The sequence below is a fragment of the Scophthalmus maximus genome, chromosome 4 (genome assembly GCF_022379125.1).
Source record: "Scophthalmus maximus strain ysfricsl-2021 chromosome 4, ASM2237912v1, whole genome shotgun sequence".
Lineage (NCBI taxonomy): Eukaryota > Metazoa > Chordata > Actinopteri > Pleuronectiformes > Scophthalmidae > Scophthalmus > Scophthalmus maximus.
The window spans coordinates 11,717,003-11,730,643 of record NC_061518.1 but is presented as its reverse complement, the minus strand read 5'-3'; the positions used below and the strand labels follow the sequence as shown (position 1 = coordinate 11,730,643).

At 42.3% G+C, this 13,641-nt stretch overlaps 1 long non-coding RNA gene across 3 annotated transcripts in view; it reads right to left on the bottom strand.

Moving 5' to 3' along the window:
• Positions 1-467: 467 nt before the first annotated feature.
• The window catches only part of LOC124849927, a 151,267-nt gene continuing 138,093 nt past the window's right edge, over positions 468-13,641 (bottom strand). For 2 of the 3 annotated variants that reach the window (XR_007030618.1, XR_007030619.1), the window contains one exon: positions 468-5,167. This is a non-coding gene — a long non-coding RNA (uncharacterized LOC124849927). The remainder of the gene's footprint in view (positions 5,168-13,641) is intronic. The other variant, XR_007030620.1, reaches the window with a different exon arrangement.

Genomic DNA, 13,641 nt, shown 5'->3' with positions numbered 1-13,641 from the left:
ATAAGCTCTCGTCTCCTGTGCACGGCGCTGGGTGAAACGCCCTGCATTCAGTCAAGCAGGAGGATACCACCTCCAAGGAGACTGCTCAGTTCTCACAAACAACCTTTTAATCAGATAGAAAAAGGGTGGAAAATGAAAAATGTGCCCAACCTTGAATGATCCAATACATTTCAATTTCTGTGGATGGTGACCACCGTCACTGCTGTATCGCACACTGGGGACAATGCCTTTCCCTCTTCTTTTTGTCACTGCCCTCAAACTCTCCTGCCCTTGAATTGGTTTTATGGGGCTTTTCGGTGCCATTTAGCAAAGTACGACTGCAGTTCTTATCACCTCACCTCACCACACTATACACTCTAAATATCTATCGATCCATTGACACACCTCGGGGAGGGTGTGCACATCCTTACACATGGAAATGATTTCAATTAATTACCAATCCCCTTTGACAAGGCAGAGGAGAGAGGGGGAAACAAAGGAGCCCACACAACAGGAGCATTTCTCTGGTGTAATGTGCACCATGTGTAATGAGCAGCGGAAAGGTCATTTGACACATTTCTGCCAGAATGAATTCATTTGTTTCAAGCACTTAATTCTGTAGTCACCTCATTGGTGTACGGCCTGGCAGTGCACTCACAGGGTGCATTACCACAAGTGGAGGCTTTACTGTAGTTTCCTCCCAGCAGCTAGTGCTGACCACAGGTCTGCGGGAATGCCTGAGGAGCAGAGAGATAGTGAAATGGAGTGTGGCAGATCAAATCGCCCCTTCTATCATAGGAAAATCGCCTCCATCACCCTCAGTGTAATTGGAGCATTCATTACAGTTCAGTAAAAATGCAGGTTGCCATTAGTTGGGCAATTTAAAAGTAGACTCCTGGAAAATGAGAGACCCGAGAGGTCACGATACGGGGTCACAGTCAAGTAAATAATGGGAATTGGTCCCATGAGGTTTGGAAAACCACAAAGCTCCTGGTCACGCACCAAAAATACAAGTCGGTGCAGGAGAGAGGCAGGAATTCAATCGTCAGACTGAAAATAAAATGCCCCACCCTCCTGTGTGCCCTCTCAACATCACAATCAGTACAATTAGAAAAGGCAAGGTGGAATGTGGTGTGATATATTTAATCTCACCTGATGGATTCAGAAAGCGCTGGGATGCATGTGTGACAAGTGGAAAACGCTTTTCTCATGCTCACTAAGCTTCTATTAAAGATTTGGAGAATTCATGTCGCGCTGTGAGAAAAACTTAATTGCATTTTCCACCCACAGAGATGCCGTGCCTACATGTACTATATGAATGAGCTATAAAAGACGATCGAATCCAACAATCATGCATAAACCCTTCCCGAACGGAGTCATGTAGACGTTGAGTCTGTTAAGAGAAGTGTTAGCGAGGAGGATGTTGCCACCAGCTGCCACTAGAGGCCTCAGTGCGGCTGGAAGTTGTATCCCTCTGTTTTTCCAAGTCCTGTTATGATGATGCTGCTGCTGTTCTGTAATGTTTTTACATTTCTCCGCGGGGAATGATTTCAGTGTAAGCAAAACCCCAAAAACATTAGGTTGATCAAAGGAAGCATATTTAATGTGTTTAGTTCTGAAAGCAGAGCGGTTACTTATGTTCTGAAGGTTGTTTTTTAAAACTTTGTTCTGAACAAAGAAAGCACAACAATTGCCCGTTGTCGGGCGCCGTAGTGCCTCGCTTACTGCAAACACGCCTGAAGTCACTACTGATAACATGATTTTAGATTCTCTTTGAGAGTTTTAAACACTCTCACAACAAATCCGGGTATTTATTTTCCTTGTGAAGCTCCCACTAATGACCGTGGTTTTTTTGCAGCCGAAAATGCCTTTTACATTAAATATGAATAAAAACATCATGATGAAACAATTAGGCAACGGTCTTCAGAGGAGCTAGTTTAAGTATTTGGATGCTTAAAAAAAACAGCTAATAACACAAACAAAACTTTTGGGTAGTTTTCACAAATTCGCTTTACTTCTCCGCTGCAATTAGTGAGTTCCACACTGAGAAAACGCACGTGCCCTCTCTCTTCAAGTCTAAACCTTCATGTTTTATGAAACAAGATAATAATCGATGATGTCCAGGGGTTCAGGAGGACGGGATGACACGCGGCCTCGTAGTCAGGAGCCCTCACACATCGTATGGGGTGTGCTTTCCTCGAAGCCCTCTCACCACTCGGGAGGCAGATTGGACTTCTCACTCTCAGCTACTCCGCATTATTGTCCATTATCACACCGTGGTCCATGTGTAAGGTGACAGTGGTGCTCTGATGGAGAGGCGACAGGGGGACCTCGACTGCAATAACATATTATTAGCTTTTTTTCACAGCTCCGCTGGGCTGGATTTACACTGGATATCCAGAGACCTCCGAGGGCAGCCCACTGCCACAGCGGCGTCCACCAGCAGAGCAATTACCACACACACACACACACACACACACACACACACACACACACACACACACACACACACACACACACACACACACACACACACACACACACACACACACACACACACACACACACACACACACACACACACACACACACACGTTGTCTGTAATCAGTGGCAGGCCTTTTCCAATTAGCCTCAGTGTCTCGTCCTTTTTGTATGCTGTTGTAGAACTACACGTTCTCCTTTTATTCTGTAAACTGTAAACACCTCTCCTGCCATCACTGTTGTGAGCCAACACATACGGTAGATGGATACAGTAGACAGATAGGTAGGAGCTGCAGAGTGTATTCAAATTCCATCGGAGGTAAAGTGCAGCACATCTGCCGCCCCTGTTTAATGCGCGGCGCCCTTGTCCTTGGTGATGTTAGCCGTCTCCCCTGTGACTGATGCCTCTTGTCCCAGCCCTGTTTATAAAACAGTCAGAACTTCGTTAAGGGACAATAACATCAGCCGAGCTCAATTATGGTGACATTTTGCTGACGCGCAGATTGCCTCCCCTCAATCTTTTTTATGTAAAATACTGATGTGCCAGTCACATATGGATGGATGAACTTTGGGAGGATCAATGGTATCGATGAATCATAGATCATACAAGTCAACAAGACTGACAACGGGAGAGTGAATTCATCGCACACGGGAAGTCAGTATTAAATTGCAATCATAATCAGACAAAGTGAGTTATGTATAATCAATAGCACAATTATGATAGTGTGTAGGACTTGTCTTTGCAATACAGACAATAAGGACATCCAAACAGATTGCACTGTGTTCATTACAGCACAAGCTTGTGTATTGATACTGGTTTCCTTTTAGTTATTTATGGGGACACAATATCTCAATGATATAACTGAAATGTTGATCACAATCAACAAACAAATATACTGCAGACTCCTCATTGCGTACAGTGATGCAGTACAGAGCAACAAAAACAAATGCATTGCCATGATTTGTTGAATACTGTGGAAGTTACCAGTTTTGTCCTGAAATATGTTGGGAGGAGATTGTGAGGGGGGAGAGAACAATAAGGCGGCTAAATCCAGTGAGACAATGATTTGTCCTTAGTTGTGCCCTCTAATATTGGAAGGAAAGCAAGGTGTTTCAGAGGAGCAACACTCAGCAGCTTCATCTGACGTCAGTGGTCTTACAAGTACCTGCTTTAGTAACAAAATAATAATAGGATTTAAATATAACACACACGTTTGAAACAATATTCTTTAATGAATTCGTCATCCCAAATGTGTTAACAACACACGGCCCTCTTTCACAAAACATGCGTCTTAAGTACGACAAAAGACAACATCAGCAGTTACAGTGTAAGTTCCTCTATATGTAATTCTCTCAGCCGTTCTCCAAGTAGCTGTCTTATTTTATATGTGAACGGCCAGCTCAGTCTTTGTGCATCATCCGTGTTCACAAGAGCGCTATCTGTTTCCTTTTCAAGACTGGCACACAGTCAAGTCCCAAACACTCCTGAACTCAATGCATGTACAGTTACAAGCAAAAGTGCATCACCTCATAACAAAATACATCAAATGGACAGAAACCCTACACGGAGCAGATTAACTATATTAGAGGAGAATAGATTAGAAGAGTTAAGATTTGATTTTTGGTTGTTCATTTGCCCAAGCAAAAGCAAAGAGACAATTGGGGGAAAAGGATAAACTGCATACGATGAATATTTGTTTTTCTAGCATAAGCTTTACCACTAAATGTTGATCCAGCATCGACAGTTTAGCATGTACACGCCCCGTCAGGTACAAGGACTTCGGCAAAATCAAGTGCCGAAGAGTAAGAACAAACAGATAAAAATTTGCCTGTTCCGACAGAGAAATCTTTGCTTCGGATTTGCTCTGTATGCCATAATAAATGAGTGTTGGAGGAATTATTGTTGAGCAGACTCAGGCAAGGCAAGCGAGAGGGGAAGCCAGGGATGGGAAAATGTGAGCTGACATGCTCTAGGGCAGCAAATCAAAAGAATATATATCTGGGAGGCAAACAGGTATCTACACACATGCCTACATGCCTAATAACTTTCGTACATATGTATGACCTATGGCTGTGGTGGTGTGGATGGCTGGCTGCACTTTTTTTTTTTACACTCCCTGTATATATGCTGTAATGTGTCACATCATCTTTGCCCACATCCTGTTGTGTACAGTATTTTTCTTAAATTTTCAAACAGCATTCTCCCTTTATGTCTTTCAAAGCTTATTTATGCCTTAGTAGCTTTTTCCGCAAATACTTTGTTCATTTTCATAAATGTCCAATGTGTAAACCTTGCATGTAAATACAACTACAACTTCGATACATGGCCATGAGCTGACAACTGTTGAGCGATGTGTTGTTGAGCGGTTGCTGTGAAGCACAACATGCAAACCATGAGCACACAGTAGGTGTGAATGGAAGCAGATAGAAGAGGGTGGAAATCTGAGCATATGGTTGAATCAAGAAGAAGTTAAATCATAGACATCAAAACATTCAAAACAAAGCAAAGGAAGAAAGAGTTAAGCTGGGCAGAAAAAAACCAATTATTTACATATTAAACGCATAATGAAAACTGTCGTCGGCCTCAGACATACCTCAGTCATACCTGTACTTGAGCTTTCCACTTGTCATCTTCTCACCCCAGATACACATTGATACAAAGTACAGTATGAACAGGGCCTCTGTCTTGGGAAGCCATGTTGGATGCTGGATACATTAGAAGAAAAATTAACATAAAAAACAGAAGCTTATCACTGAGCTAGCTTTGGCAAGGCTGAAAAATTCTCAACGTTTTCTATAACTTATACCTTGTAAGTTCCCAATGACTAACCTCATCATTCAAGTCAAACATGACATTCAATTTATTTGACTTTTTGTTTTAGTGGTGAGAACACATTGTGCATGTAGACACAAGTGCACCACACAGACTTAGGCAACTCAAAGAGATAAGATATTTTGAAGAGTGAATATAATCATCAAAACAAGCTCTCTCTCCCTCTCTGCCTGTGACTGCAGCAATAAAAAGCATTACACATGACTCACATGATGTAAGGCTCCCTTTTCCTCATAAATTCCCAAAAGAGTGAGACCGCCTCTGTCATCTTCATTAGGTGATGACAGCTTTCCTCCATCACAAAAAAAAGAGAAAGAAATCATCCTAAGGACTTTAAATCAGACACTGTAATTGCTGACCAATGACAATGCTCAAGGCTGTGGCCTCATATTCCATTGTGCAGATTGAATTAAGGTCCAATAACTTCAGAAACCTGACAGGTGCGTACTGTGATACTCATCCTCTCTGCTTTTATCAACTTTTTCTTCTTCATTATTTCCACTTAACTACCGACAGTTTAGAGGCCACCGATATTTTCCCTCGACTGCTCAGTGAGCAACATACCATCAGAGGAACAACCCATGAGCTCTACAACATAAAATGAATGTAATATCACTTAGATGAAGGTGTGTGAGGTTGGTGACCTTCACCTCAGTGTCTCTCCATTAGACATCCTTTTCCCTGCAACGTGTTGTCTTTCATTCTCTGGCTTTTGTTGATTAACCATAATGAGGTGACTTAGCAGAGACCCCGGGCCCGGCAGGCCGGCCCCCTCCTTTAGTGAGGTAGTACAGATGAAAAAAAGTCCACACAGGCAGCTGCCATAGGGGGTCAGTACAAATCAGATGCAGGGGCTTTCTTGTGTCTGGCAGCCGACACCTTCAAATGTTAATGGATGGGGGCGAACAAAGTTGAAGTGGGTCTGAAAATGCTAATTGTCCCTAATTCATGTAAATAGGTTTCTTAATGGAGGAATTAAGCATTTGAAATATGCAATTGGAGGCAATCAGTCCTTTCATTTGGTGGGGTGGCACAGGTGTAGTGGATTGAAATTCATCTTTCGCACGGGGCGGCTCATTTGTCATTTGGCTGTGTTCAGGCATGGATGACGGGGACTGGAAGAGACGGACTCCTGCACCGCTACGTACAGATATCGGGGAGTGAAACACGCTGCAGAAACCTATAATTGTGTTCTTGTTGTTGACCATATCAAGATAGAGCGAAAAGCAATTAACACAGACTCCAATCAATACTGGCAAATACTGGCGGTGCAAAAAACCCCCCAAAAATACAGTTTGTTCTCACAATTTAAAGAAGCAATATAGTTATAATTGTATACATTTATATAGAGAGGTACTTATATTTTTCATCTATACCATATGTTCATTGTATTTCTACTCTTACAGTTAATATGACAGCAGCAATATAAGTAGTAGTAGTACACGACAAAGGACAGACGCCTACCCGCCTACATATCACAGACAGAGGAGCAGCAGAGTGGACAGCTCTGACTTATTATTCTGATCATCTCAAACGGACAATAAAGCAGGAGGTCATGTTTCACTATGTAATAACATGGTGTAGAGGCAGGGACCAGAGACAGAGGGAAACTCACACACCTCGTACGGGCTATGAATCAAATGGGCAACGCATTGTCTCAGAAAATGACTTATTAGTCAATATAGAGGGGGATACTGTGTCTTTGAGGCGTAAACAGCCGCGGCTCCGTGGAGAAGTGGAGGCAGCCCTGGTTAATGAAGGAGACAAGAAAAACCTTGTTTAAAAGGACAAATCAGATCACAAGATTTCAAACCCATTAGCTGCTACTCACAGGGAATGATAACAATGATAAAGGATGGCCGGGCCTTTTGATTTTGAAGTAGCAAACTGTGTTGTCTAGGGAAAAAATCTTTTCCTGGAGGAGAATCAAAGAGCAGTTCATTTTCACACTGACCTTCAGGGCTCAAGGCGGCCAGACAAGGGCACAAACAGATTGAGAATTAATTGGTGCAATTAACATTTTGTGATTATAAGGACTTCAGATCAATAGCCTATGCAAATAGCGGTATTGATGCGAGGCAGAAACCTTGTTAATTGTGTTTGGCGAACAAACAGGCCCCTGTGTTACTATTCCATAATGGAACAGGAGGCACAGACAGGTTCAAACTGCTGACCACTTTAAATGCAGGAGGACACCCGGCAGTTCCCCTCTCCTCAGTCCTACCAGTCCGCCCCTTCACCCTCCACTCTGCTCAAGACTCTTCAGAAAAGTTGCAGTTTGATGATCTCGGTTTCTTTCAAGTTGGTCTTTCAGTGGCTCTTTGGAGAGACTCTTCAAGGCTGGATGAAGATTCTTCAGTGTGTCTGTGATCGCCACGCTCATGTCAAGCTGCAGCAGATTAAACAAATGGCCTTCTGCCTCATTTTTATTTATTTTTTAACAGTGGGAATAGGCATGTGAGGAATAATAGAAACACTCCGCTGACAGCCATTGAAATGAATTAGTTTCAGCTTTATTGCTGTGGACTGGATTTTCCACTCTCGTTATTAAACTGTGTTAAAAATGCACTTTCATTTCACATAAGTACCAGTAATCCTGTTTGCGGACCACAGCAGATGAAGTTAAATATAATTTAAGCAGAAACGGAAACGGGTGGAACAATGTAATCACTGAAAGTGAGATTGAAGTGATGCTATTCTTATCATTATTATTATTTTCATTACTGCTGGTGTGGAGAGACACTAGTGATGGTAGCAGCTATACAGCAAGCAGAAGGTGAGAAGAGATGGGGAAAATCACATCCAATAACTATCGGAGCCAGTTAAATCCCTGCGCAGTGCTGCCTGTCTCACTCCTCTCTGTGACAATTGGCTTGCAGGGCTTACATCCTGTGGCCTTGAAGAAACACACAGAGCTGGCAACGCTCAAAAAGCATGAATCCACTGTTAATTAGCTGAGTTTACGGACTGAAGGAACAGTTAGCGGGCGCTTTTCCGTGGCGCACTGCCTACTGCGTCTGTGGCGTTGCTTGATGTACACTTGGCGTACCTGTCTACAGCACGGTTGTGTCACATCTACTAAAGGATGTAGCATTAAAGGCAAAGAGCCTGGTGAGAACACAGCAGAGCTGTGATAGAAGAAGACAAAAAGCCCTGCATTTACCTGATATATGGATTTTACCAAATTGAAATGTTAGATGATAAAATAACTGTGTACCCCCATTTTCACTATGATTTTAAATGAGGTTCTCGAGAGTGAGATTACAGGTCACATAATAAAAATATAACAATTGCCATCACATTAACCATTTGTTAGTGCGCTAATTACAGTTAATTCTTTTCAGTTTTGGGCTGTGCTCCTTTAGGCATTAGCCTTAATCTCCCTGGTGATGAAGTTGGTGTATTAAATAGAAAGCACTGGAGGGAGGGAACAGTGGACATGGAATTAAACCATCATACTTAAAACCGTGTTTAACAAACACTACCACTTATTGGGCTATTCAATAATGACTAGAAACTAATAAGCTGTAAAATGTGTTTGTGGAGTATAACACCTCATCTAAGTATGAACGGTGGAATCTCACTTCTCTCAACAACAGCTGATCTGATCAACTTCGCGGGTGTGTTGCCGTGGCTTCAAGGACGTGCGGTGTCGAACGTAAAGATTTTTGGATGACTGGATCTCCGGGAAAATCGACAGAGAGCTCGCTGTTACCATGTTAACCCTGTTTGAAATAACCACTGATGACATCAAAGGTCACAATCCAGCTTGATAGGCCCTTCACCAGTCATCTCATTTATTCAAAAACAAATAGTGTTAACGTGATGGTAGCCAGCTTGAGGCTTTGATATCTAAAGAGATCATTTATACAAATTATTATAATGATTACTTTCATCATTGATTAAATATAATCTATGGAAAATATTTGTTAAATCAATGTAGTGTGGTTTAGGTTTAGACCCAGGAATACCCAAAACAAATCACATTGTAATTAATTTGGTTACTAGACTAATTAGTGCGGCCATGTGGTTTTAATAATCCATTCATAGGTTGATGCAGTTGCTGCCTGATGAACTTCCCCCCACTTTGGATCGATTCATGTTGATGGTCAGGCATGTACAATTCCAGATTCAATAGAAGTGCAAATACACGTGGATCAAGATCAGGCCACAAGCGAACATCAGGGAAAGAGGACGGAGGTGCTGCAGGTGGAAGCTGAGGCCGGTTAAACAGTAAAGTTAACATTTGGGGGAGGATGAAGGTGATTGTGGTGATGATGACCTTGATCTCATAATCTTTGAAAATGGATAATATTACTGCTGCACAAGAGAAGACACGGGTTATCCTACCTAAGCAATCAACATGTAAAAGATACATAATGACGGCGTGTGAGTCATTTCAAAAACACTGCAACAGAGACAAAAATAATGCAGATAGTATATCGTGAAACCAGCGTCAGGATGCCTATCTACGGTCAGGCTGTGGAGAGCAGGTGAAAAATACACACTAATATTGCATTTTTAGATGTGGTTCAAAAAGACCTTGTCAAGATTGATGTCCGTCCTGTAGCTATAGTTAATAGTAAGGCAACGCTCCTGAAATTAGAATCCACTTCTTTCTAAATGCGCCACCTGTGAATTGAGGACATCTGAGGGGGGAAAGGAATGGAAGGGTACATGTCATTTCTATAGGTTTCCACGACACGGGGAAAGGAGAACAGCCAATCTGTGAGGTGTAATGGATATGTCAAGAATTGCTAAATCATAGGTGTCTGAGGCAGAAAGACAACTAACCCAAACATGATGTCATTCTGCAGGCAGAAAGGGAGGCAAAGGCAAAAAAAAAAGAAGAGGAGACGAGACAACTGGAGTGGATAAAGTAATGCATTTAAATTTAGAGAGCCCCCCAAAAATGAGAAAAAGATATTAACTGTTTATTTACTTGTGTACTGTTCTTTATTATTACCTATGTGACATCTCTGTCTGGGTGCATTATGGAAATGAAGTAATGCTACTTTGCTTAACAATAACACACTGACTTTGAATCCTCTTACTTAAGGTTTGATTGCTTCTTGACGGTGGTTTTAAATGAATTGTGTTGAGGAGTGATAAAGAGCTTATTGCCAGGAATAAAAGCCCAGAGCAATGAAGAAAAGCTACACATGGAGTGGCTCGGCGATACAGGCTATTACGGTGAGGGAATGGTGTCCTTGACTGCCAGGACGGCTTAGAATTTTATTTCATCTTGTTTTGCTGGCTGCTGACAATGATGCGTGACTCTGGCACTGCAGGAAGAGGGCAAAGCATGAGAGCCATTTTAGATCTCATTAACATATGGTGTGTCTATAACAGCATGAGAATGAAAGCTTTTGTTTGTGGACATGCTAAATGCATGTTTCAGCAGGCAAGAATACAGCATGTTCAGCTGCGTTTGTGCATTCAGGCAATTTTCCAAATGTTTGCGAGATTTGGGGGAAAGTTATTATGCTTACCATTCTCCTTATGCTGCGTGTGTTTGTGAATACACACTGGCTTCGACCTCTATCGCTCACATGCGCCGAAGCCCCAAAACCTCATGTAAATTCGGACAATGGAAGACCCTGGGACTCTGGGAATTGTTGTTTATCGGCGCAGTGAAAAGAACGGTTGAGCTGTAATGGCCCTCCAGTGGGTTCAGTATGCAAACTTCTCTGTGCCGCAGCCGTTCGAGGCCTCCCCTCTGAGGAGCACATCTCTGTGTTAGTTTGGTTGGTTGCTTGTTTTGGGCGGGACCGGTTCATTTGGAGGTTATCGCTGCGTTTGGTCAAGGTGAGCCGGTGCTTTCCTTGCATACTCTCGCTCAAATGAGGCAGCAAGATCTCCAAAGAGAAGCTATTCTCCTCAGAGTCCATTCAGCCTCCAAAGTTTAAAGTTTAAAAGATTCTTAAAGGTACTTTTAACAAAATAGAACATCATGTTGTATATTGAAGAAGACTTGAAACTAGCGATTGAGACCAAACTAAGGAAAACGTTTACTGACTGAATCAAGTGAAAAGTAGAGTCATTTTCTCATGGACTTCGTTTTGCAACCGGTGGGTCGCCCTCTGCTGGTCATTCCAGAGAACACAGTTTCCAGGCACTTCCGCGTTAGTTTCATTTTCTAGCCACAGTGACTACGATCATTTTAAGATACAGTCTATGTCTGTTACACTGATTTGAAGGTGATATACTTAAAGTCCTTCAATTATCTTTTGACTAACTGGTCCAACTGAAGCTGACAAACATGAAACACTATATATACTGTTCGAACACTGGACAACAATGAAGATAATTGTACAGTGGAACGCAAGTTTGTTCTACACAAGAAACTCACGAGCACCGACTTCTCGACTGTGTGAGTCAGGCGTGCCAAAAGCTGTTACTCTTAGAGTAAAGTATATGTCCAGTAATTATCTCACACGACGCTTCGGGTTCTCAGGCATACAGAAAATAATGAATATGTGCCGCAAAGTGCTTGAAAAATTGCGCAGATGAAACCGCAGCCTCTGATAGGTTTAGACATTTCAGACACCCTTTCCAAAGAGATTTGGCCAGAGCTTTCCCTCCACTTAAACACAGAAACACTGAGGATCAATTTGTGGGATTAGTGGACACTGCTGAGATAAGGTTGGTGCTGAAGAGGCCCACGTGACTATCGTCCCCCCTGTGTGCCGCTAAAGTCCTCTTAGCTCCACTCGTGGCCAGAGACTAAGCCCATCCAAACCCCAAAAGCAATCACACCCCCAGCTCAACCCGGCCCCTCAGAATCATCATCTCCAGCGGCGGCGGCCTTAACTACAGCTCTGCCTGCGATCTGCAGTCCTCGCTGCCTCGTCTCCACCCAGAACTTTATTTAATGAGGGAAGTTTTGTGGTGGGTGTTCAGGGGTCTCACGCCAAGCCTGGAGCAACAGAGGAGGAGCTTTCATAAACCATGGGCGAACAAATGGGATTTAACACACAAGAGGCTCTGATGGCCTATTAATTCTGCTCTGGCTGGCATCCAAAATGAGCCCAGCCTCTCTCCTAATTCATGGCTAATTTCTATCAGAGGTATCAGGAGACTTTTTTTCTCTCTGTGCAGGATGCATCCACATAACTTTAATGGATTCATTCAAGGGCTACGGCACGCAGACATTGATTAGATTGCCTCTGAGGCCCTGCTGCTGGTCGCTTGACATAGGCAGCAAATGAAATGTGACCTCTGGTAAAAGGCCTGAACCAGCCATCCCCAGTCTAATCCATTAGCTCAGAACCTTTCCCAATCCCATTTAATTAATGAAGTGATTTGAAAAAGGGTGAACATTTACCAATCCCTGCAACTGGAAAACAGTGGGCATATAAAATAACTGAAACAACAAGAGCAACAACATCGTTACCGAAGGGGAAAAAAAAAAACAAAAAAAAACTACACAAAGGGGAAGCACAAGAGTTGGGTTGAAGTATAATTGTTTGCAATGAGATGGAATATTATTCGAGCCTTGACACAAGATGATCCAACCACAAAACACATACAGATGTGAGGCTATGAGTCGGGTTAAGGAAAAATTGCCTCTTTGGCTGGATTGCTTGAATATTTGTCAGTAAGAGAAAATGTCAGTTTATTCAAATTCATCAAAGCCAAACAGCGACAGCAGGAGGGGGGGGGGGTTAATCAGTGAACTGTAAAACAGAAGAGAGGAAAATATTTTCCACTTTTTTTCCTGTAGAAATAATTTACCCGTATGTTCATGTTGGCCGTGGAGCTGTGATCATCACCTCAATTCTCCTCTCTGGAATTCACATTTTGTGAAAGTATTCCCTTTTAACACGGATCCCTTTTTATGCACCGGCTTTTTTATCCAAACAATTGGAAAAGGAGCCGTAGCACAATATATCTCAATGTCAAAACAAAGACAAGCACTAGATCTCCCGGTGCATATGTTACATTACTTATTTTTCCTAATTGAATTCATTTATTTATCTTCAATTAATAATTTATGATGCAACACACAGTGGTATGCAAATGAACAATTTAAATTTAATGAGTTTTTAATGACCAAACAAATAATTAGTCGAGCCCGGTGTGGTGTGCATGTAATTTTGAGGAGGAATGAATCCGAGAGCTTTGTTCAGTGTTTGAGTAGAGACGCGGGCTAATTTACTTATAGAGCAGCTTATGCAGCAAAAGAAGTGTGTGGCACATACAAAAGCATCGGAAAGTCATTACCTCAAGGTCATTAGGACATTTCCAAAAGGCCAATTGCAATGTTAAAGAAATAATGTGAGCCATTATATTCTACACAATCATAGCAAATAGGGAAAATAAAGGCACATGCAAAGAATATAAC